This window comes from Octopus sinensis, linkage group LG2 (assembly GCF_006345805.1).
Source record: "Octopus sinensis linkage group LG2, ASM634580v1, whole genome shotgun sequence".
NCBI classification, from domain to species: Eukaryota; Metazoa; Mollusca; class Cephalopoda; order Octopoda; family Octopodidae; genus Octopus; species Octopus sinensis.
In genome coordinates this window covers 41,969,936-41,996,614 of record NC_042998.1, presented here as the reverse complement: position 1 = coordinate 41,996,614, position 26,679 = coordinate 41,969,936, and the positions used below count along the sequence as shown (strand labels likewise).

At 32.2% G+C, this 26,679-nt stretch overlaps 1 protein-coding gene across 8 annotated transcripts in view; it reads right to left on the bottom strand.

Annotated features, from left to right (window-relative positions):
* The window catches only part of LOC115228020 (voltage-dependent L-type calcium channel subunit beta-1), a 306,373-nt gene that overhangs the window by 129,793 nt on the left and 149,901 nt on the right, over positions 1-26,679 (bottom strand). The gene's annotated exons all lie outside the window — the stretch shown is intronic.

The following is a 26,679-nucleotide window of genomic DNA, read 5'->3' as shown; positions in this document are numbered from 1 at the left end:
AATCAAATGATGTAAAGCCAACTTAAGCAGCAGAATGAAAAAAGGAAGCTGCAAAATGCAGTGGAATCTGCTGCAGTAATGGTTGTGATGATATCATCAAAGGTTGTACAAGCATTACTCGTGCTTCACATGTATATAATATCAAAAGAGTGGGAGATAAGAATTAATTGATCAGATAAATAACAATGGGAGGTCTGGCAAATTTGTTTTTAGTAAAGAATTTTTCACATATGCAAAGGAAATTAAAAAGAATTTAATTTAGAACTAATCAAATATCTATATATGGTGTGACAGTAATTTTCTCAAACCACCAAATCAGTGTGTTTAATAAATATCATCACCATTAACATATTCATTGTTACATGATGTACAATTCTAAAAGCAAGGGACGGTCAATGTTGTTCAATGATGACAGCTGGTGTATGATGGGTAGACAAGAATGTGAAAAGGAAGCAAAAATATTCAGGAAGTCACACTCATCAACAGGTCTAGGGAAGAAATATAAAATATTTTTAAAAAAAAGCAATATGGCAGTGAGGAAATTCTAATTAAGTCTGAACATTATCAGTATGCTGATTTGTCAGTGAGATCTTGTGACTATTAAACTGAAAAATATTTTAACAAACAGAAATTGTAACCATTAATAATCGTTATTGGTGCAGTTATTAGTACAGGTAGGTAGTTTAATAGATTAACAGATAGGTGAAGCGTTGAAATATTTTTTGTTTTTTTTATATATATTTAGTTATGTCCCTTTAGCATTTTGATTTCAATTTCTCTGTCAGTAAACTTTGTGATCCTTGTGAGGTCAATAAAATAAACAATAGTCATGTACAGGTGTCAAAAAAAAAAAACTAACTGCAATATGTAACTGCTACATATTCAATTCGTTGCTTATGTCAAAATTCAAAAGCACTATTTGCATAGGCATCTGCATTAAACTCACTGATACAATGCAAAGTGATCATGACATGTTGAGGTAGTTGTTCACTCAACTTTCTATATTCTCAAAACTCCTATTATTTGAAAATTAAAAGACCTTGAAAGAAATATGTGGCATACTATAAATTTCTTAACTTTGGACAAGCCATGTTGTGACACTGTCTTCATCATCATCATCATCATCATCGTTTAACGTCCATTCTCCATGCTAGCATGGGTTGGACGGTTCGACCGGGGATCTGGGAAGCCAGAAGGCTGCACCAGGCTCCAGTCTTATCTGGCAATGTTTCTACAGCTGGATGCCCTTCCTAACGCCAACCACTCCGTGAGTGTAGTGGGTGCTTTTTACGTGCCACCTGCACAGGTGCCAGGCGAGGCTGGCAACGGCCACGGTCGGATTGGTGTATTTTATGTGCCACCAGCACGGAAGCCAGTCGAGGCGGTGCTGGCATCAGCCACGAGTCGGATAGTGCTTTTTACGTACCACCAGACCAGGGATCCTGGCTGGTTCAATTCGATTTCGATAGTTCAATTCGATTTCATAAGGTTTTATATACTTAAATAGATGTAGGTGTGGTGGTGTGATAAAAAGTCTGCTTCCTAACCACATAGTTCCAGGTTCAGTCCCATTGCAAGGCACCTTGGGCAAGTGTATTCTACTATAGCCCTTGGCCTAACCAAAGCCTTGTGAATGGCCCTAATATACAGAAACTAAAAGAAGCCTGTACATGTATATATGTATATACAAACATACATACGTGTATACATAATTCATGCATGCATGCATACATACATACATACATACATACATACATACATACTACATACATACATACACACACATACATACATACATACATACATACATACATACATACATACATATGCATACACACACATACACATACAGAATAACATCCATTTGTATTTACTCTTATAGTAAAATTAGGCCCATGAGGGCCATTTTGTGGGGTAGTTTGGGGTTGGGAATGATCTAACTAGTTTTCTTGTCTTTATAGTTCATCAGGAATCACCTATCTTTTCTGTTTATATATGCAGATAAAGATAAAGCAGCAAAAAGCTACTTAGTAAAACATAAACACAATCATGCCAGGTACAGCTTATTTTGGGACTTCGAAATATAAAGATAGATTCATAAGGTTGACTAATACATCTACTGAAAGATCTGCAGCTGTTTTGGAGCTCTTCACATGAAAAAAAATAGTATGAGCACTATCTAGATCCAGACACTGAATTTGAAGAGCCCACAAGGTTATAGGGTTTTATCGTATACACTAGCCAGGCAATCAAAACAACCAGAGTTAATAATACAAAATATAGAGAAGGCATGCTTAGTAATAAATATGACTACCTTCTTGGAACAATAATGTTTTTAAAGGAGGATTCAACACAAGACACAGGCATGGCTGTGTGGTAAGAAGTTTGCTTCCCAATCACATGGCCCCACATTCAGACCCACAGCATGGCACACTGAGCAAGTGCCTTCTGCTATAGCACCAGGCCAACCAAGGCCTTGTGAGTGGATTTAGCTGAGGGAAACTGAAAGAAGCCCCTCGTGTGTATATGAGTGTGTGTGTGTGTGTGTGTCCCCCCCCCCCGCACCACTTAACAACCAGTCTTAGTGTGTTTACATCCCTGTAACTTGGTGGTTCAGCAAAAGAGACCAATAGAATAAGTACTAAGCTTTAAAAAAATTATTGCATTATTGATCACCCTTTCACCTTTGTCCTTAATTCACTACATTCACCCCTCAACCCTACCCAATTTCTACAGTCATTACCCAGTCTGCCCTATCTTCCCTCTGTCTATCCTCAACTGGTCCACAGCCCTTGTCCTTCATTATATTCACCAATTCACTATCTTTAACAAACCCTCACTCTCCCCATACACCCTTGCAACTACTACCCACCCTCACTCTGAGTCCATCTTGACACCTCATCAATACTCTTCTGTCTCTCTTTCTAGCTCCATTCTGGTCAGTCCTCTATAATGTAAACAACCATGTAGCTCCTCTACAACAAGAAATCTGTTATGTTCTGACCCCTTCTTTAACCTCTCATCTCCTAGCACAGAGTTGCCTTTCTTTGCTGTAGTCCCACTTAATCAAAAGGGATCTTAGTTTTGTGAGCCACATGGTGACCTCACTAGTGCTGGTGCCATGCAAAAAGCACACAATTTACTTTGTAAAGCATTTGGCATAAGGAAGGGCATCTAGCCATAGAAATCATGCCAAAGCAGACATTAGAGTACAATGCAATTCTTCAATCTACAGGATCCTGTTAAACTCTCCAACCCATACCAACATGGAACCATTAACCAATTCCACTTCACAAGCCAAGCTATCAGTTGGCCTGGGCTATAAAAGAAGATACCTCTCTGAAGTGCCACAGAATGGGACAGAATTCAAACCCATGTGATTGCAAAGGGAACTGCATAACCACACAGCCATGACTAGACCTACACACACACACATATTGAAGTGAATATACTCACACCCTTTATCTCTTCTCTCCTGACCTCCTATAAACCTTACAAATATGAATGGCACCATCCATACCACCCTCATCATTCTTCAGTAAGCCTATATGTGAGAGAGTATGTTAGTCCATCTTCATCACTTCACCTATACCCACCTTCCTTCCTCCATTCAGCTCCTCACTCACTTCAATCATCACCCTATCATTTAGAAATCTTAACTTATCACCTGTGATATTTACTCACTCACTGCCATCTACCACTCCCTTTCTGCCTCTTTTTCTTTCAATGTCCTTCCCAGCAGCTACTCTGCTACTTTAACACTCTCTCATCTCTTCCTCCATAGCCAACCCCCACGACTCCCCACACCTCATTTTCTTTCAATGTTCCCTACTAGATCCTTGCTACCCTCATTCATTTTCTCTCTTTGACATTTCATTCTGCTCACACCCTTCACTCATATTCATCCTTATAATGTGGAATAGCTCTGGAGCCCTTACAGAAATCCTCAACACCCATACCATATTGCCAACATGCTGGATCCTGTCAAATCATCCCATCAATGTCAGCATGGAGAATGGACATTAAATGATGATGATGATGTATTTCAGATTTTAGTTTTGTCTTATTGCTTATTTCATGTATAATTTGTAATATTCTAGTCATATGAGAACATAGGCTTGAACAGAATATGGAGGATTAAAGAAGTAAAGAGAAAAGTCTGATCATGGCCTTCACAAAGGAACAGATGATTAAAGCAAATCTTCATTAAAACAAATATACATGGAAGCCCTCATGACAGTAAGGAATGATTGTCTGGTAAAAGGAGAAAAATTGTGAACAACATGTATAGTGCAAGTGTGAGGGAAAATGACAACAAAAATATTTATGAAAAGAGACAACAGGATAGGAAGGAATACACACTGGATGGTTGCTAAGAAATTAGAATTCAAAGTAAATGAAAAATTATAACTTTAAAAACTTTAAGTGAAAATAACCACTGTAAGATCTGAAGATTCCTGCATAAATCAACCACAAAAAAAGTGTGAGGAATAGTTATAACTAATATACAAGATCATAGATTTTAGTATCATTTTCATCTGCTGAAGGCTACTTGGATTTTCTTGACTTGATCATGCCACACTTCATAATCCTGTATAGCATTCAAGAGGTTGGCATAGGCAATGTCCCATGCCCATACAGAACTGTTCAATGAAGGATTTTGCAACGTATCCACGTTGGGGTGTCCACAGAAGTGTACCATTAATGAGTTCCTGATTAACTCTCCAGTAATATCCTTTAAAAATATATGGTTCTCCTTTAAATGATATCAGTGATTGTAATAAGACTGCCATACAGTCTTTGTCCAATAAGACGCTTTATCCAGGAAATATTCTTTTGACCATATAACCATGCCTGTGATCATAACAAGCAACTAACTAGTTCAGAGAAACAGAAACTATTGTCACACACACAAAATGGACAGAGTGAGGAGGCAACACAGTTGTGTGCAGAGGTTTAACAAATTTTCTTTTTAAATTTATTTGAATGCAATAAGTTGCAATAACTACTAGCAACAGATTTTTAAGGTAGAACCTCAACTAAACATTTCATATACAAATATATAATGTATATACAGAGGCCATGTATTATACATTTTGCCTAAAAAGAAAGAAAAGGTGAGTTTCCTAGGCAATATGTGACATTGCTAAAATTAATTTATAATTTTTTTTTTTAAACTAAGCTATCAGCATTAATCATTAGTCATTAGATTAAAGAAAAAATATTACTCCAATTGGCAGATGGTGCTGCTGATGAAATATTATGAACCACCTGTCTCAGACAGGTGCAATGAAACTTGAAAATGATTTAGATATCATTTCTTAAAAGTAGAAAATTATAAAAAGATTGAACTTGACCTAAATAACTAAGGTTATTAGGTTGTTAAGTAATGTCTTGTACCAATGGTACCAAATATGTAACAAAAATAAAATAAATGAATTCTTAGTTTCTTAATCTGGATATTTGTCTACAAATTTAGCTCATTGATTTTCAACTATTGTCACTATACTGTTTCACTGCAGTATATTATTACATGTCTAAGAAAGGTTAAGATGTTATAAATGGATATTCAGATAAGCCTTTTTAATCCATTCAAACTTCTGACTTTTGAAACTATTTAAAAGTAAAAAAAAAATTTGAGAACAACTTATGTAACTGTATGCCTAAATAATGTTCGTAGTGTATGTAATTAAATTAAAAATTATTCAGATAAAAAGAAAAAAGAAAAGAAAAACAAGAGTATAAATATAAGGTTTTATTTTTTTTTACTATATGATTTGTAATTTTTCTTTATGATTTAGCCAGAGGAGGAAGGGCAACACTTATCATTTATAGTGGTTCTAGATTATTGAGGAAAGGGAAAAAGCAACATTGTTTTGTGTTTCTGTAGCAGCACATCAGGAGCACATCAGAATATCAAATTATTCTCTGACTGGAGAGACCTAGCCAAAATGTTTGCAACAGAGTGAATTCTCTCCAAAAGACACCATGAGGCCAGGTGGTGGTGTCAAATCCAGTAACAATTAACTCAACCACCTAAAGGATCATTTCAGTTAAGTTCAAATTTATTTGTAAGTAGTGCTGCCTCGGAGTTAAATTCTCAAAATGAACAATTCATGGGGAAAATAAAAGACAACTGAATAAAGTTGTGAAAAATAACCTAAACTATCTAACTTAACATTTCCGTCTGTTCAATCTTGGTAAATAACCTTGACATAGTGAAAAACTGTGCTACTACCCATAGAATTTTAACAGAGAGCAAATAAATATTTTAACACCATGTTTTCTTCTCATGCCTATTGGTCACATGATAAGACATTTGCTCTTTCCAATCAGTCATATGACACAATGTGTCATCTGCTCAGTCTATCATCAGGTTTTACACTTGATTGAACGCTGTATTTCCTTTGATGCTGATGAAATGTTTTTATGTCTGATCTATTGTTATGAATATGTAGCCCTATCTTTTAAACCTTAAACCTATTCATTTAAATCAATAAGTATTAACGTTCAGCAAGCCTCACATAACCAGGCAATACGATGCTGCAGCAGAAAAAGTAAATAAAGCAATGTTATAAAGCTTATTTTGTGTTGGGAATATTCACAAGTAAGTAAATAAGATTAAAATACATATTAAAAATAAAAGTGTATTTATAAATTTCCATGTCACTAAAAATTAATTTATAGACACAAAAAGAAATTAATTATCCGTTCAGATTTGTATTTTCTGAAAATACAAAAATGTTTACAAGCCGTCTAAAATACCAGATTATCTTTGGCAATGCCTGCTAAGTTCACAGATCATTCTATGATTGAAAGAAGTTATCAAAACCAGAAGGAAAATAAGATTTCAATGTATTACTGTGTTATGCATTATTGGAAGTGATTACATATTTCCAACTTGCACTAAACACTCACATAAATATAAACATTTTTTTTTTGTTTTGTGGTTTGTATTTTTTGTCTGACAAATTGAATTGACTTAATCAGTTCGTTTATTACTGTTTCACTTTCTATCTATCTCTCAATAGTAGCATTCGTATTTTCCTTCTTTCTCTCTCTACTGGCAGCAGTGACTGTCCTATCTTTTTCTTTCTTTCTTTTTCTCTATCTATACATCTATCATAGCAGCAGTGGTTGTACTTTGTACTTTGTTCTCTCTCTCTCTCTCTCTCTCTCTCTCTCTCTCGCTCTCCTCTCTCCCTCTCCTTCTCTCTCCCTCTCTATGAGTGTATGTGTGTGCATGTGTTGACTGCAACATCTGTCCTATCATTTTTCTCTCACATTTCAGTCTTCTTCTCTCTTTCTCTCTTCTCCCTCCCTCCTCATCTCTCTCTCTCTCTCTCTCTCTCTCTCTCTCTCTCTCTTTCACTCATGGTTACAACATCTGTGCCTGTTCTCTATCTCTCACTCTCATTTTCTTTATCTATCCTTCTTTCTATTTCTTTCCCTTAGCCACTTAGTTCGTATATGCTTTTTCCTTTGTCACCTTCTCTCTCTCTCTAGCTCTGTTTCTCACACCTTCTTGCAGCTACTTTTCACACTCTCATTTCTCTTTCTTTTCACACTTTCCTATTTTCAGTTTCTGAGCAATTACTTATATCCCACATACACATATCTAGCATTACAGTGCAAGATGCACATCCTTCACAAATACAGATCAGAAAAATAGAACATAACAGTCAGACATCAGCTAACCTAGGACACATGAGTATTTTCATGAATATTTACTTAGCTAGCTGGTCCTATTTAGGAAATACAGGATCAAAACTAAGTGAAACACAGATATGAACTGTAGTGAAGTTAAGTCTGGATGCTGAGCTGGAAAAACTAAACTTAACACATAATTAACTTCACATAGTATCTAATCAAAGGATCTTGTGGAAGAAACCTGGCTTATTCATAGAATAAGCACAGAACAAAGATCAAAAATAAAAACAATGATTGCTCACATTAAATATCAATGAACATTGACATTCATCAGTACCAAGCTGGTAAAATAAATGCCAGTAATATGATAAGTTAATTCAAGTGACTATTGATTGACTACACAAAGATTCTACAAAACTGACCTTATGCTGAGTCAAAATAAATCATCATCACTACCACCATTATTATCAAATCAAACATATCTAAAACTAATTGGTCAAATATTAATTCAAACTCAATTATTTATATGATATACATCGATTATATCATATCAAATATTCAAAGAACATAAAGCTTTTAAAGATGCTATAATGTTTGTTTTCCTTTCTGATAAAATTCAAGATAAATAAAAATAATGAATTAAATAAATAAATTTCACATAAAAGCTATTGAATATCATGTCATTAAAATGAAAATCTTTCTAGAAATTTAATCAGAAGAAAGCAGTCTAATAAAAGGTTGCATAGATGATGTAATGGTATTGTTGGTCAGCTGACAACTCATATTCAAAGCACATAAGCTGCATGAGCAAGAACAGTGTGTAAGGTGAATGGCTCTCAAAGACAATGATCTGAAGAAATGAATGTTTAGAAGTAGTAAATACATTTGTCAAAAATCAATACTGCAAATTTCCAAGATAAAAATCAAGAGTTTACACATAGATAAATAAATAAGGTAAACACTGTTATTCAATATGTAAAGTGTAATCTATATTTCCTTAAAGCAGTAGTTTAGCCTGAGGTATGGATGTAGGCTTACTCCAAAGTAAAACTAAATCTGTGTCAGCAATTTATGATTAATGTTACTGAATTATATTTGATAGCCCCATTAGAATTATGATGAAACTTATAGAAGAAAATATGTGAGGGAAAATAGTCAGAAATGTTTTTGATAAATTTCTTACTTTCCCTGAAATAATGCAAAAATAAGTTTTGTATTAAAAAAATTGAAAACAAAACAAGTAAAAGCAATAAACAGCAACAAAAAAAGAAAGAAATAGCCATGAAATAAGCAATAAATTCTTAGTATACTTTACCTTATTCAAACTTAAATTGAAAAAAAATGGTATATATGAATGGAAACGCAATAAAATGGAATTATTAAATAAAATGAAAACAAACAGGTAGAGATAGGTACACATATTGTTGTTTAAACCAAACACACACACACAAATGTACATACAACACACATATATACATGCATTCGTACACACACACACACACACACACACACACATATCATTATCATCATTGTTATTTTAATGTCCACTTTTTCATGCTTGCATGGGTCAGAAAGAATTTGTTGAGGTAGATTTTCTAGGGTCAGATGCCCTTCCTATCACCAACCTTCACTTGTTTCCAAGTAAGGTAATATTTCTCCATGGTCAGATATGTTTTCAAAGAAGACCAAAAATTGAACGACACCACATAACATGATAGTTGTAAAACAAGTGCCATCACCACACGGCACTTGTTTACAACTATGATATGATGACAAGACAAGGAGATACTAACATACCCACACCCATACACACACATATATGTAAATACATACATATGTTTATATATATATATATATATATATATATATCAAAAAAGTTTTTTTCAATTTTCAGGGAGACACCCTCTTATTTTATTCATATTCCCCAGAAAGCACTGTATGCATAATTTGAGGTTGTAAAAGAGAAAATTAGAGGTTGCTACCAAGCTTTAAAAATAAATTTATATCAATTTGTGCTCACAAATATTATTTTGTTGATATTTTCATTGGAACGGTTTTGAGATGTGCCTAGTTAACCTAGTTTGGTAAAAAAACAATGACATTCTAGGCTATAGTATGTAGTGAGGTACAACGTATATCATGTTAACTTTTTTTATGTGGATCAAAAATGCAAGCACCACAAGCTCCTCAGAGAGGTACCACAAATGTCTCAAAAACTTATTGAGTGCAGCACTTGCAACTTTGTCATCCTTTTGCTTGTAGAGCTGCAGACTTTGCACAAAAGCAAATCTGAATGTGGGAGGGACATGAGGGCATGGGTGCCAGTATCACAATCTGATGTATATCGCAGCTGAAAAGCAGCAAACATCTCTCAGTCCTTTTTTCTCTCTTTCAGTTAGTTTAAAGTGAGATTTAAGCATCCAAATTTTAATGCAGTAAATTAGCTTGGCCATCCATCATGCTCTGTGATAACCACCAGGTGCTTTAAAGCTAATTCTTGACTTGGGGGTACTACCAAGGAAAATGAGCATTAGCTCCAGCAATTCCTTGTAGTCATCATGAGGCTGCTTGAGCAAATTGAATCATTTCTTCAGCATCTGAGATTTTCTCTGCAATGTTAGGGTCATCTGTTGCTGTTTGGTAATTGTTCTTGTCAATTTCCACCTACTTTGCTTTGAATCTCTAAACAGTTGTTATGTCAGGGCCAGTAGAAGATGGCAAGGAGACAGAAAATGTACAATAAATACAAACTGAAAAATAACAATATACAAAATGTTCATTGGATAGTAGCAACCTCTAAAATGTCTTCAATTGTGCTGAAATTTTGCATGTTGAGTTTTTGCACTAAATTAAATAAAATGAAAGGGTGTCTTCAAGTTTTTGAAATAAGTTATTTTGCATGACCCTAATATATATATATATATATATATATATATATATTATATTATATATAAGGGCTTAGTACATCTCCGTAATATATATATATATATATATATATTACGGAGATGTACTCGCATAGCAAGTAATTTGATCTGAGATCGTGTGCTGAAACGAAAACAATTGCAGCGTGGAAGGTGTTTATAAGCCATTTAAGAAACACACAAAAGCCGTTCGATTCACTTCAACATTTAAGTTTAATTTGTCAAAATATTTTCGTCGCTAAAATCCGCGACCTGTTCACTGACAAAGTCCGAGATGCATCTCAGACTTTGTCAGTGAACAGGTCGCGGATTTTAGCGACGAAAATATTTTGACAAATTAAACTTAAATGTTGAAGTGAATCGAACGGCTTTTGTGTGTTTCTTAAATGGCTTATAAACACCTTCCACGCTGCAATTGTTTATATATATATATATATATATATATATATATATATATATATATATATATAGTCGTCTAAGAATCAATAAGACACAAAAAAATATATGCACTGATAAATTTGACAACAGAGTGAATGAGTATTATAAGTGTACAGTATTATATACACATTATGCCCAATCTTATCAATTGGCTTCACAACACTGGGTATTGAACCAGGAATTAGGTACATAATACGCATGCTGGTCAGAGCCGGCAGGTATGGAAAAAAATATGCCAACTGCTCCTCATTATTGGAGGTGAAAAACCACATCTAGTTTTTGGCACTCTGAAAAATGATGAAACAAACTGAACAAGGATTATATCAAGACTCATGTCCCCTAGCCATAGGGGTCTCTATGTCTGCAAGAGTTTTCTGAAAATATGTGTAAGCATTAAGGGTTGGTATTTGTGTAGGGTTGTAATGAGTATAGGAGTATCTATGGGTACAGTTTTTATGGGGTGGGATGGGGGTATGGGCAGATACCTGAACACTTAAGCCCACTTTAAGGTGCATATGTGTCTGTGTGTTTGTTTATGTTTTGGTAAAACTATTTGTGGGACTGAACTTGAAACCATGTGGTTGGGAAGAAAACCACTTATACTTATGTTTTGTGCATGTGTGGAGAGAGAGAGACAGAGAGAGAGAGAGACAGACAGAGAGATAGATAGATAAATAGATAGATAGATAGATGGAAAGATAAACAGATATGCCTTGTATGTATATACACACAAATATATGTTTGTGTGTGCATCTGTATATACATGTGCATGTATGTATAGAAAAAGAGAAAAAAGAATGAGACAGAGAGACCCACACATCTATGCATGCAGACACACACATACACACACATATTTATGTACATATATATATATATATATATATATATATATATATAGATAGATAGATAGATAGATAGATAGATAGATAGATAGATAGATAGATAGATAGATAGATAGATAGATAGATAGATAGATAGATAGATAGATAGATATATACAGTTTATTTCAATAAACTAGCAAATAATATCAAGGGCTTTTTTTTTATAATCATTAAGTTTGGAAAGATTGCAAACAATCATTTTTATTAATGTTTTCAGTTTGGAGACAAAAAAATTATTTAGTCTAGATTCAATAATATAGTAAGTTCTCCTTCACAGTAAACTGTATGAAATTCCTATAAACATAAATCTTTAAAAATAATTCAGATTTTCTAGAATATTCTTTAATAGTCTTTTCTACAATATTCTTTAAATTAATAATAATAGAGAACTTCATGGAATAACAGACAATATAATTTTACTATTATGCTGGTCAGTATATATTACTATCATATAATTTTAATATAACCATTTCAAATAAGGAGTGTAACAGCCAAATGGTTAAAATATCTGATATGTTCTTAACTGTATATTGCTTAGTATATACCAATTATAAACCAAAATCAAAAACATCAAAACCTATAACCCAGTTAACAGAGTAATGAACTTTCCCTAACAAACATTATTAGAGTGATAGTAAGGTACCGTGGGTGGTGAGGTAATAGCAGGTCAAATCAGTGGTATACAATTAAAAAATTATGTCTAAGATTAACTAAACAATTAAAGGAACATCAGTTTGCATTCTGTAACTAGTGATGTATTGTATCTCTGACCAAAACACTCAACCCCTAATTGCCCAGTCAACTTGGGTGGAAATAGTCATTATTAGGAGTAGCATAACTCCTGTGAGGGCATATGGCCTAGTGGTTAGGCTGTTGCACTCATACTCTAGTGATCGTGGCTTCAATTCCTAGACCAGGTGGTGCGTTGTGTTCTTGAGCAAAACACTCCTTCTCACATTGCTCTACAATCACTTTGACACCTGACGTGTGGTACAGTGAATCTGTTCAGAAAACATTGATTTGATTGAGAGAATGAGCTAATGTGCAGCATGAACATTTGATCATTATAAACAAATCATTTGTGCAGGTTGTTTGGCAAAGAGCTAACATGTCATCTTTGATGGGAGAGTCCATCATAAGTCGCTACTGTAAATGTACTACAAATGTAAATAACACAATAAAACTATCTGGCATTTTATACTAGCTTGGTTGTTGTGGCTATCCTCAGCTATGGTCATGAATGTTGGACAATGACTGAAAAAGTACAATTGCAAATACAAGTGACTAAAATGGGATTCCTCAGATGAATTTCAGGAGTAACATTACTCAACAGGATGCATAGCTTCAAGGCCAGGGAGTCTCTCCAGGTCAAACCAATACCTCCCTGCATTGATAGGTCACAACTCTAGTACTATGGACATATGATTAGATTGTTACAGGAAAAAATCACAAGAGAGATTCTTCAAGCTGAGCCAACTGGTAAGAGATCTAAGAATAGACCAAGTATGAGATGGTTGGACATGCTTGGGAATCCAGTCAGAAAGTCTAATTGCTTCTTAAAGGACCCTATGGAGGATGTGCCTGAGAAATTCCATCCCCATGAACCTCCCAGGATAGTGGGTAGAGAACATAAATAGATGGAGGAAATTTCTTTCAAATCCTTCAATGTGCCTTGACGCAACAGAAAAATTAGTCCCTTGAATCACTATCTTGAAATAGTGTTCAGTAGTGTCTCCTTCACTCCTACCCAAGAACTAATGGGTTATATACAGAGCAGTACTTTTTGATATACTTTAAGGTGGTTTAGAATTCCAGATAAAAATTTATCAAGATTTTATCTACTATTATTAAATCAAAATACAAGAAAATGGTTCAGATGATTAAATCTTTATAAAACAGGTCACAAATATTCCAGAGATTAATGGACAGATCAGAGGAGATTTACATTAGATTTTGATGAGACTCAAACTTCAAGTTCTGTGTAATTTATTAGTAAATATCTCTGGCTTATCACTTAATCATATTCCAATGATGTGAGTATCAACTAATCATATGCTTCTCGAGAATACAAAAGTAAGAAATCAAACACTTGGAAGCAATCTATAAAAATCAAGATGGCTGTCTTTGGTGTGTGACCTCCATAGCAAAAATAGTGAACAATAGAACATCCTTTTCTTCTTTTTAAAAATTTTTGGTCTGTTTACTTTCAAAGTAATTAGATAAGTGCTTATATATTAGCAATTTTTTTTTAAATAAGCAAGAAATTTATCAAATATACTTTTGTAGAGAAGTCCTTTTAGTAAATACTTTATAATATAAGTGGTAGGGAAAGGGGAGGAGGAAAATAACAACAACATGCAGAAGATATCAATAATAACTGTAAAAGGTTATGAAACCAACAGCTACATTTAAAAATTTACTATAAAATGTATGAATAAAATACTGCAACAACATATATATATATATATATCCAATACCAATTTACAGTAAGATGATTCCAAATGATGAATAGCCTTAAACATTTTAATGGTAGAAACTAAAATTACGTTATTCAAAATATGAATGGATTACACCACCATTCTTGTAGATATATTAGATGTCAATCCACAAAATTGAATTGTCATATAATGGTATGAAGAACAAATAATTTTGTCTTTATTCTATATAAGAAGCACATGATATCTTTTTTTTTATCAATGGAAGTTCTAATAATATTAAAATAGAGAACACACAATTCTCAAGAAGTTGATGTCTCTTTTTTTATGTATATATAAAGCAACCAACTGCTTTAAATAATTTCAAAGTTTTGTGATATTTAAATAAATAATTGTTGTACAAGATTGAAAGAAAGAGTAACTATTCAACTGAAAGCAGATATTTCAGCAGATTCAGTATCTTTGATACATGTTTGTTTAATTCAGAGAGTATTTCAAGAAAGATTCTTTTCTTTTTTTTTCTTTTTTTTTGTTGTTTTGAAGGAAGGAGCAGTGCCCATGGCCTTCACACTCCACTCCTATGACCACTGTGAATCAATGCAGTTAACAATAACATTCCTCTTGAACATTTACATGATGTTAGAACGAAAGACATGAAAAGCAATGTTCTGGTGAGGATAGACTGAGAAGAATGGTTTATGCAGTGTCTTGGAGAACGGAGGAGAACACAGTGTGAGAGACAAGAAGGGAAACAAGTGATTCAAGAGCATCCATTCATTAATTACTCTTTATCACTATCGTTTACTACAGCCCAACTCTACAGTCATTCATCACTAGCTTTCTCTTATCATCACTCATCTTTATTACTATCCTTCAACTCTTCTCTCTTCTCTCTCTCTCACTCTCTCTCTCTCTCTCACACACACACATACACACACAACCCTCTCCCTTGTCACTCTTTGCTAACATATAATCACTGTACTCATTGTTGACTTCATACTTTCACATCACTCCTTCAAATATTACTCTTTGTTGACATTGTTGACTTCAACCACTCTACCCAAATTCCATTACTCTTTATTTCGAGCACCCTATCTCCCATCAACATGAGGCTACTGTTACTGTCTCTGTTTCCCTCTCCCTCCTCGACCACCTTATTTGCACTGTCAAGCCAATCACAGTCATACCAATTGCTTCATACCATCATATTTATGAGTTATTATTCAACTAGGAAACATAACTGACATTCTGCCATCTTTGCTGGCAAGAATAGCAGGATATCAGTTGTATTCTTTAGTCCAATAATTACTGGCCAATAAACCAACATGGAAACATTAGTACTAGGATTTTTTGCTTAAATTCCACCAATTATACACCTTTCTGGTACTGAGCATTTTTGTGGCTTGTTCATTCATTCATTCATACATCCATATATACATACATTACATACATAACACACACACACACAAATATATTCACATACATGTATGTGTGTATGTATATATATATATATACAGGGTGTGATGAGTAAATTGTTGCCATTTTATATTTATAATTTCGAGCATGCACATTTTTTGTTTTTGATTCTGTCAACTATACAGTATAGTAAGGCAGTTGGGCACCACCTGTGAGAAAAACAGCACCATGACGCAATTCATTCTGCCAGAAATTTGGAAATGACATGCTGTATTGCTTGGCATTTACACCAGAAACTCCAATAAGAACAGATGGTGCACACACAGAACAACTATTAGCATGCCCTGTCCCCAAAACATGTACCGAGAGTGATAAAAAGCAATCATCCAGTCAACATCATGGTGTTTGGAGTGATCACTAGTGATAGCAATATTACGCCTCCCTTCATTTTCCCACACAGCTTCAGACTCAACACGGAGGCCTACATTAAGTGCCTGGAGGCTGTAGTGCTGCCCTGGGTCAAGAGGGTAGCTGCTGGAAGACCTTATGTCTGGCAACAGGACTCTTGCATCATGCCACACAAGCAGGAGAACCCAGTCATGACTGTCAGACAATTTCTGCAACTACTTCACACCTAACATCTGGCCACCAAACTATCCAGAAGAGCTGCAGGAGATTCCGAAGCCATCTGGAGGCCGTGGTTGAAGCCAATGGCGATTTTATTAAATAAATTTACTCTTTAGTATTTCAAGTTATTTTCATGTAATTTTAGTAAATATACCTGTTAAAATGAGATGTCAGTGCTATCTTCATATTTGTGTAATTTAGACAACAATATATTCACTGCACCCTGTATATATAGCATCAAATCACCCTATAAAAACATTATTACAATTTGTAGGAAAAAGAATTTGAGGGCTTCAGTATAAAAATGAAAGAAATTGGATACAAGTGATGAAGACAACAGATGAATGAGCAAAAAATACCACTCATCAGCTGTCTGTCTAGGTATTTTCACAGTTTCATCACCTTATGGCTGTCTCAGTCACTAAAATTTAAGTATAGAGCTGATGAAAGGTATGTTTCATTTGATATATTACTCTTATCATTTGCGCTTAACTTTTAATATTTTTTAAACTGAGCTTCATTTATTTCATATTGTAATTACGTTCAAACTGCTGTGACTTTTACTCATTTGCTTTCTTCCTTGCTCTCTTTCTCTCTCTCCCTCAATAGTATCATTAGCCTTTCTCTACCTTGACTGTATCCCCTCCCTGCTCTCTCTCTCTCTCTCTCTCTCTCTCTCTCTCTCTCTCTCTCTCTCTCTCTCTCTCTCTCTGTACTTGTTCTTTTCTGCTCTCAGCATGCAACTTCATTCTTCAGCTCTGACCTATTCTATCAGCTTTCACTCTCACCTCAGTTCATCCAGTAAATACATGTGTGTGTGTGTGTGTGTAGTAGCACTACTTTATATATACATATACCTATAAAGTAACAAGCTTCTATACAGTTTCATATATATATGTACATACATACATACATATATACATAAACACATACACACACACACACACACACACACACACACATATTTATATATATAGAGAGAGAAAGAGAGAGTCTCACTCAATACCACATTACTTCAAGTTTTATGGATGTACAACAAGCCCATCTTATCTGATGTAAAGTGGAATTGAGACAAAATGTTATTAAACACATGCATACCAGTGCATATCATCATCATTGTCATCATCATCGTCGTTGTTGTCATCATTATAGTCATCATCTTTTATTTTATAAGCATCATCACGAAGTGTATAGACAGATAGATAAATAGGCATGGTAAAGAGATAGATAAATAGGTAGATAGATTATAGTGTGTGTGTATGTGTAAGAGAGAAAGAGTGAGAGGGTGAGTGTGTGCGCACGCATGTACATATTCTGTTTTCAGCAAACTTTGTATTTACTAAGCTTTGTGAAAGAAGAATAAAGTATGTAATTGCACAATACTCTGGGGTTTTTATCTTTTATTAAAAAAGATCAGTCTTTCTTATTTGTGAATTAGTACGCATACCAAAATGGGACTTACCCATGCATATGTGTAAGTGCCAATCTTGTGATAGTATCAATTTCAATATTTCAATATTTTTCTTTACAGTTTTTCATTCAAGAATCTATAATTATACTCACTGTATGTAATACCGTATATATATATTTATATATGTAAGGATTATATCATATACATATGTATGTGTGTGTATGTATATATATATATATATATATATATATATATATATATATATATATATATATATCCTATCCGTATATATAATATATACACCAATATATATATATATATATATATATATATATATATATATTTATATATATATTTATATATATATATATATATATTATATATATATATATAATATATATATATATATATGAAATATAGAGAAGGATTTTTTTAATTAAAAACAAGAACTCTCAGAGACTTTAGGAAAAAATTGCACAAAAGTTTGCATTGAGAACTGCTTTACACCAATAGGAAATTACAGCATGGAGGAATTTTTGTGAATTGGGGTGTACAGTCATTCAACAACAACAACAACAGCAGTAGCAGTATTGGCACCAATGACAACAATAATATATTGACGATACCAGCGAGAACAACAAAAAAAATACATTGAAATGATGAATTTGATTAAATACCTGATAAAATTGTGCACCATAACATAATGACAACAAACTTAGCAGAAAAAAAAACAAAACTAAAATAAAACATCCCCCACCACCAAAGAAATAAAATGAAACATCGAAAAGGCCATATTGCAGACAAACTATTGAACTAAATATAGTAATGGTTTGAATGAATGAAGGTTTGACTGTCCAGATTTGGATATTATTTGCTATTCCAGTTGAAGCTTCATTATATTATGATTTCAAAGATTGCAATACATTAGCTCTACAATTTAAACAATATGGATGAGGGGCAAGTTGACACTGAAATATTGTTACTGTATATTTAAATATTTGTCATTTTACACATTCATAAATTACCCATATGATGGGGTGAAAAATAATTTAATACTGTTCTTTTATTTTTAGTGAAACATTTCATCAAATATATATAAGTATATATATAATCTTTGACAAAAACATGAAGCCTAAGATTTAAAGAATGCGAGAATGACAGTTTTGTCGAATTGTTGCTTCACCTTAAGAGGGGAAATGATTTATGAAATACTTTTAAATGATAATGTTTAATTTCATAAACTATATCTGATAGAGAAAAAACAACTGAAAATTTTAAAATGTGTATCTCTGATTCAAAATGAAATGGTAATTTTTTCAGTAAGTCCATACTGTAGCCTCTATCATGTTTTATTTCAATTAGAAGGCAGGTTTGGAAATTAGATTTATCTATATTAATTGATGTTTATTTTTATCTTTAGAAGGGTCTTGATCAAGCTAATAACATTTATCCCTTATTTATTTATCTAATTCATATAACTATTTTATTTCCAGATCATATTTCTACATACAGATACAAATTCTCTATAAGTATACTAGGTCATGTAACACAATCAATCCTGCAATGATGAAAGACTGTAAGCTTCAAAGATTACAAATAAAATATGGTTAACCATATGGTAAGCTAAGTAGTTTACAATATCTGATTGCCAAAGATGACTGGAGTCAGAAACTCAGTGTCTCATCAAATCTAATTTTTGATTCAAATAAACATTAGTAGCGTAGGAAGGTATACAAAATATATTATCTTTACCACAATCGTGATTTTCACATTGGTGGAGGTTGAAATATAATATTTTTCTATATATTTGTGTCAATCCACCTGTGAGGCTCACATTTCATCTGTGAGATTCTATTTTTATTGTGCATAAATAACTACAAAAATTACAGCTATGTTGTCGTACTGTATGCTTTACCATGTCCAAAATAACAGTTTCTGATATACATCTAACAATATTTTCTATGCTTAGTTCTGTCATAACATGTTCACAATCTTTCTCTGCAACAAAAATTACACATCAGACAGATCATACTCAAGCTCTTCAATTACTATAAATCCTTTTCTATCATTGGACATGATACCCAGTCAAACAACATGACACTCTCATTTATCTCTCTAATAGTGGACCTTTTGTTTAAAGAAGCCAACAAATGAAATGACACAAATACAAATAAGATTTAACACTCAAGCACACACAACACAAACACACACACCACACACACACACACACACACACAATCTTTGTGTGTTGGAAAATAAACATCACATTTTAATAAATATATTTGATCTTTCTATGGTAACAAGACAAAAGTTGGCATGAATAAAATTGAGATATTATATTCTTGACGTTTTTCTTTACCATCTCTATCAAACTGCACTGATTGAGTTCTGACAAATATGACTGAATGAGGGAGCTGGAGCAAAAGAATAAGCCTTCTCGTGGTCCTTTAACCTGCTAGGAATAGCAGCTAAATCCCTCTCACGTGCTACCATGTGAAAGGAAATATTAGATAATGTAGTCCTAGATACCACTAAACAGATGGGATGATCCTAATGGGACTGACTTTGATCAAAGGTCTGCTTGATCAGGGTTGACTGGGAGCTTAAACAACAGCAACAGTGTAAACAACAACAATTTCTGATAAATTCACAAATAATGGCTTTTGATTTGTCATGCTACAGTGATCACAGTTTTGTTGTATTCTGTTTTATCTTGAACTACATACTAAAAATAACTAAAAGTAATTAGTTATTTGCTAATGAAAAAAATGCCTACAAAAGGTCTTGAAATGAGGAAAGGCACTAACATCAAAATGGCAAACAATGTGAACCAAATAGTTGTAAATTCTTATTGACTGAGGCTGGGGAAACTGTTCTTACATCAAATATTGATTTCTTTATATAGGCACAAAGATTCAAATAAATAAGGAAGATGATTGTAAGATTTTATGACATTGATAGACTTATCAAAGATATTAAGAATGTAAAAACCAAGTTAAATGCTTTCAACTAAGATTTAAAACAAAGTTGTGAATTTGGAATGAGTTTGTCTCTGCTTTATGTTGGTCATTTGACTTTTATGTAAAATATTAGAATTAAAAAGTAATCACTGAACTTCCAGTATTCCATAGAAATGAGATATAGATAGTTTAAATGATTATTAGACATAAGTAAAAATAATATGAAGTGTAATATGAATATTTGCATATGAAATTTGGCTATGTTAAATCAACAGAAATAAAGGTTGAACATTTTCCTCACATTCATAACTATAAAACACACTACAAGATTTAAGTGGCAAGAGGAAAAGAGAAATCATGAGTCAAATTCCTAACATTGCCTCTACAAGAATAACAGATGTCACAAGTATAACAACATACTACAATCTGGATCTAGATCTAGAAATCATCTATGTGAGTTACCTTCAGTTTTCATAGTCTTTGATTATCATTATAAACAATAATTAGTTGTTAGAGCAGTGGACAACAAGGCCTTGCAGTATTCTTCAGGATATTTACATTCTGAGTTCAAATCCCACCAATATTAACATCTCTTTAATTTTAACAGGGTTGATAGGACAATGTACTAGTCAGGTTTTGGGGTTGAGATAACAACTCAAATAACATATGTACATGCAATTTTGCATTATTTAAAAGCTTTATTTTATTTCTTGTACATTTTATTCAATATTTCGATATTGGAAATAAATGATGGATCTTTATTGTGTGTTGTTGAGGATTCAGCTATTCAATTAACTGAATAACCTTCACCTGAATTAACATGTAAGATTTTGGGCATTCCACAGACATGTGTCCGTACAATGTGTGACAAGACTGTACTATTTGAATTGCAGGTGCAATCCACTTAACAGGTTGTATCCCTCCTACTTCATCCACAAAGTATGGTTTGATGTAAAGATATACAAAATGATATTTGACCAAGATGTCACGCAGTGGGATCAAACCAGTGATCTTGTAGTTGTGAAGTTAATTTCTTAACCATTTAGCCACATGACCACACTTCACTTCATATAAAGATATATACATTTACACACACACACACACAAACAAACACACACACATATATATATAATAATTTAGAATAATAAGGTAGTCAGAATGTTGGATGATTATATATATGTTTTTATTTACATTTTTATTATATTTTTTTAGCACTTTCTTCTGTTATCAGATTTATCAAAAGCTGGTTTAAAGTTAGATTGCTTGGTCTTTTTACATATAAAGAATTCTGTGAGATTTGCTAAGCAACGGAGAAGAAATATATATATATATATATATATTATATATATATATATATATATATATACATTAAATTCAACTTACGTTCAAAGTCAACAAGGTTTGCTTTAGAAGCATTTAAATGTATTGAAAGATAGAGAAAAGGAAATAATTTTATTCTCAAACGCAGGATAATGCCAATAATATAGCATGAGCAGGATAAACTATCCATATTTTGCAGAAAAATATGTCAGCAGACAGCCATGAGACTGCGTTTGAGAATGAAATTATTTCCTTTTCTCTATCTTTCAACACATCTCAATGTTTCTAAAGCAAACTTTGTTGACTTTCAACATAAGTTGAATTTAATGTACAATAGCATCTTATGAAGCTAGATTTATATATATATATATGCATATAGATATATTTATACACACACACACACACACACATTAATACATTTGATTTCATGCATGTATATATATGTAGATATATATATGTATATATATATATATATACACACACAATATACAGTTGCCAAGATTGATTGCTAAATCCACAAGTTTTTTATTCTCTCTGTTTATTTCCTCTTATTCCTTTCTGTTGAAGAGCATAGGCTCGAAATGTAAAAAATTTTGTCACTTTCCCAAGCGTCAAACTAATACACTTGCTTGTTGTTCATACCCGTCTTCATCTTTTGTTTTTCTGTAATTTTCAACTATATATATACATATATACATATATATATATATATATATATATATATATATATATATATACATATATACATATATATATATATATATATATATATATATATCATATATATATATATATATATATATATATATATATATATACACGCACACACAAACACGTATGAGCATATATTATGTGTATGTTATATATATATGTATATATTTTATATAATATTTATTACATATATTATATATATAACATGTATAAGTGTATGTGTGTGCATGTGTGTGTATATGTATAGTATATCTTTATATATGTGTGTGTATATATATATATATAATATATATATATATATATATATATATTATACATATTTTGTGCACACACACGCCCATATACACACACACCACACACACACACACGCTCACACACACACACACACACACACACACACACACACAGGGAGAGTGTGTTGAATTGTATTGACAAAAATTAGAAGAATAAGATTTTAAAAAGTATTTTCTGTATTTTTTTTTTGCAGAAAATCCACGATAATTATAGGAATGCTGATTATTCTAAAAATATCAAGATTTCAAGTCACGAGACTGCTAATAAAATGCATAAATATCAAGATTATATAATAGATTGTACAAAGGAAGTTTAGCATATAATTAGGAATGAAGTTAACTTTAATATTCTAATGTATTGTTATTTACATCACACTATCATATTTTATGACACTTCAGTTTAGAGAAAACTTGAAAATTTTGGCCAACAGAGATTAAAGAGAGCTATTTCAATACTTTGAACATTATGATTTATAGAAACCCAATAATAATAACATTGATTACATGAATGAAAAATTTTTCCACTAAAAACATCTGAAATTATACATTTATTATGTTTTAAATTTTAATTCTGCTTACAACTTATGTTTGAAAATAAGGTTTTATCAGGGGTTTTTTTGTCTTCAACTTAATGAAATTAAAACTAAATAAAATTCCTCTTTAAAAGCTACCTTTATTGTTAAAAAAAAAATAAAAGTAAGAGTTCTGAAATGATAACTTTTGTAAGTGGCAACTTAAGTGCAATATGTTTACCTTATTGGATACTTATCATATTTTATGACACTTCAGTTTAGAGAAAACTTGAAAATTTTGGCCAACAGAGATTAAAGAAAGCTATTTCAATACTTTGAACATTATGATTTATAGAAACCCAATAATAATAACATTAATTACATGAATGAAAAATTTTTCCACTAAAAACATCTGAAATTATAAATTTATTATGTTTTAAATTTTAATTCTGCTTACAACTTATGTTTGAAAATAAGGTTTTATCAGAGGTTTTTTTGTCTTCAACTTAATGAAATTAAAACTAAATAAAATTCCTCTTTAAAAGCTACCTTTATTGTTAAAAAAAAAATAAAAGTAAGAGTTCTGAAATGATAACTTTTGTAAGTGGCAACTTAAGTGCAATATGTTTACCTTATTGGATACTTATTGGTTTTGCTCCAAACTGTGCAATTACCACAAAAAAAAAATCTAAATATGAATTATTTTCTTTAATTCTAATAATATTGTAAATATTATGTTATTAATATCCAGTTCTGTTGAATGATACCTGTAGAAAAACATGTAGGCTAAGCAGATTTTCCAAAGGACTGCAAGTCTGAGAATAAAGGCAAAGTTTTAGTGCAGATTTTGCAGGTTATCAGTGTTAAGACAAAGGGAGTAAGAGAATGAGTGCATTAATGGTGAGCATCTTGATGGGTTTTGAGGTACAGTAGTAGATGTAGCAGCAGCAGCAAGAGAGAGAGAGAGAGAGAGAGGAAACTGCACATTTGGTGGTTATTGCTTGTAATATATTAGTGAGTGAAAACTTTGCAAATCAGCAAGATAGCTCTTTTTTTTCTTTTTTTATTAGATACAGTCCAGAATGTATCTGTGTAGAAGTGTTCTAAATATGTGAGCAGTTTCCAATTATAGATGGTGCTATATCTTGCTGAGGATCAGCAACTTCTCAGGGTTGAAATGATTTATAATAAAAAAGCAGAGAAGCCTAGATTTGGAGTTGCAGATTTTACAATATCGAAGATGTGTAGTCCCCAAGAAAGATCCTCATAAATTGTGAAAGTTGAGAAAATTTTTTAAATTTAGCTTTTTTTTAAGGCTGAAGAGTTCATGGTCTTTGCATTTTTTAAATTCCTAATCGTTTCTGATATTTCCTAAGATCAAATAGAATCAACTATCACCTAAATAGGTACCTAATGCATCAATGGCATGGTATAACTAACATGTTTTGCTACCTTAAAATGCCAAGCTCAAATCCATTTCTATGAAAACCAAGCAATACATAACACCTAGACTTCGGAAATAATTGTGCTTAAGCACATTTTAGTAACTCATACCAATTCTGCCATGGAATACAAACTAAAATCACACTCAACGACATAAACATATCAGATATACAACTGTTAAAAGCATTTCTCACTCAAGCTGCATATTTATTGAACTGTAAGTAAAAAATAAGGTCTCAAACTATAATTTCAAATAGTATTTTCCTTCTATCGCTGTACTTTGTTGAAAACAACTAACAACCCAGAATATTTGGTTATTATCTAGTACTTATGTAACATTAATACATAGTATATTTTTCATGAAACATTATTTGTTGTTTCAAAATGCCAGATATTCTTTTACCGACATCATTTGATTGCAATTACACCAAATTATCAACTATTTAATTGCAAGTTAAAGTGGAAGAGAAATAATAAAAATTTCTGAGCTAGACAAACAATTTAAAAGTAATTTGAGTAGATTATTTTCTGTGCTTAAATCTTGCTAACAGTTCATCTCTTCAGATCAATAAATTTAGTATAAGCAGGTGTAAATGGTTTTAAAAATTTAGTTTATATCTAACTTACCACCTTTTATGTGCTTCCAAATAACCTTTCAGCAGCTTCCATGTTGCAAATCTGGTCAAATGCAGTTTACTGAAGTTAACTACCAACAATAACTATTTTTATATCAACCCAAAAAGTTAACCCCAACATAGATGATTTACATACTAAAAATACAAGAAAATTTTTTAATTACATTATATCCTCTTAAAAATGGGTACATTACATTATGTAATCCTGGATACACTCTACCCAATATAAAATATAGAATGGCTTCTGCAAGAATGCCATTGGTCATAAGATTAAAGAGGCTATTTCATGTCTTAGCGACAGATTGGCATTGAGAGTTTAGGTATGTAGCTATTACTTTTATATTAATGATTTTAAAATATTTTCATTTGTAACAGAAAAATAACAAACCACTAAGAAAATAGACATGATATTTTGTCAAGCCTGAATAATATTTAGACTCATGTGTGCAGGTTATTATTATTATTTTTCACTTGTGCATACAAATGGCACTGTAATTGATATTGATTAAAATTGAAAATATTTTAAATATTTTATGGATATTTTGCCATTTGACTTCAGATTTAATTTAGGCAGATGCATTTTAGTCATTTCCATTCTCTTTTAGAGAACTTCAGTGTTTCTTCAGTATATCCAAGAACATTGACAATTATGAATAAAAACTGAAGTCCCTTAACAAAAAGATTTTGTGTTTGCCACCATGAAATATTTGCTACATAGATTTGTCTTCTGCTTGAAGGTGTGATGAAGAAAACATCATGTAATCCTTGAGAGATAAAATTGTTGGAAAACCTTTTTTAAACTGGCTGGCAGTGTTATCATTATCATTATATATATGTATACCTAATTTTAAAACTTTTGGAGGATTTTAGAGCTATGTAAAGGGAAAAGAGTTCTTAGCAAATTAAAAAGATTTTAAATTTTCCTTATTATACTAATTTCAAATTATACAACTACATTTTGAGCCTAATTTACACAAGCATACACATTTGTACACATTTGTGTGCATATGTGTATATTTGTGTGTA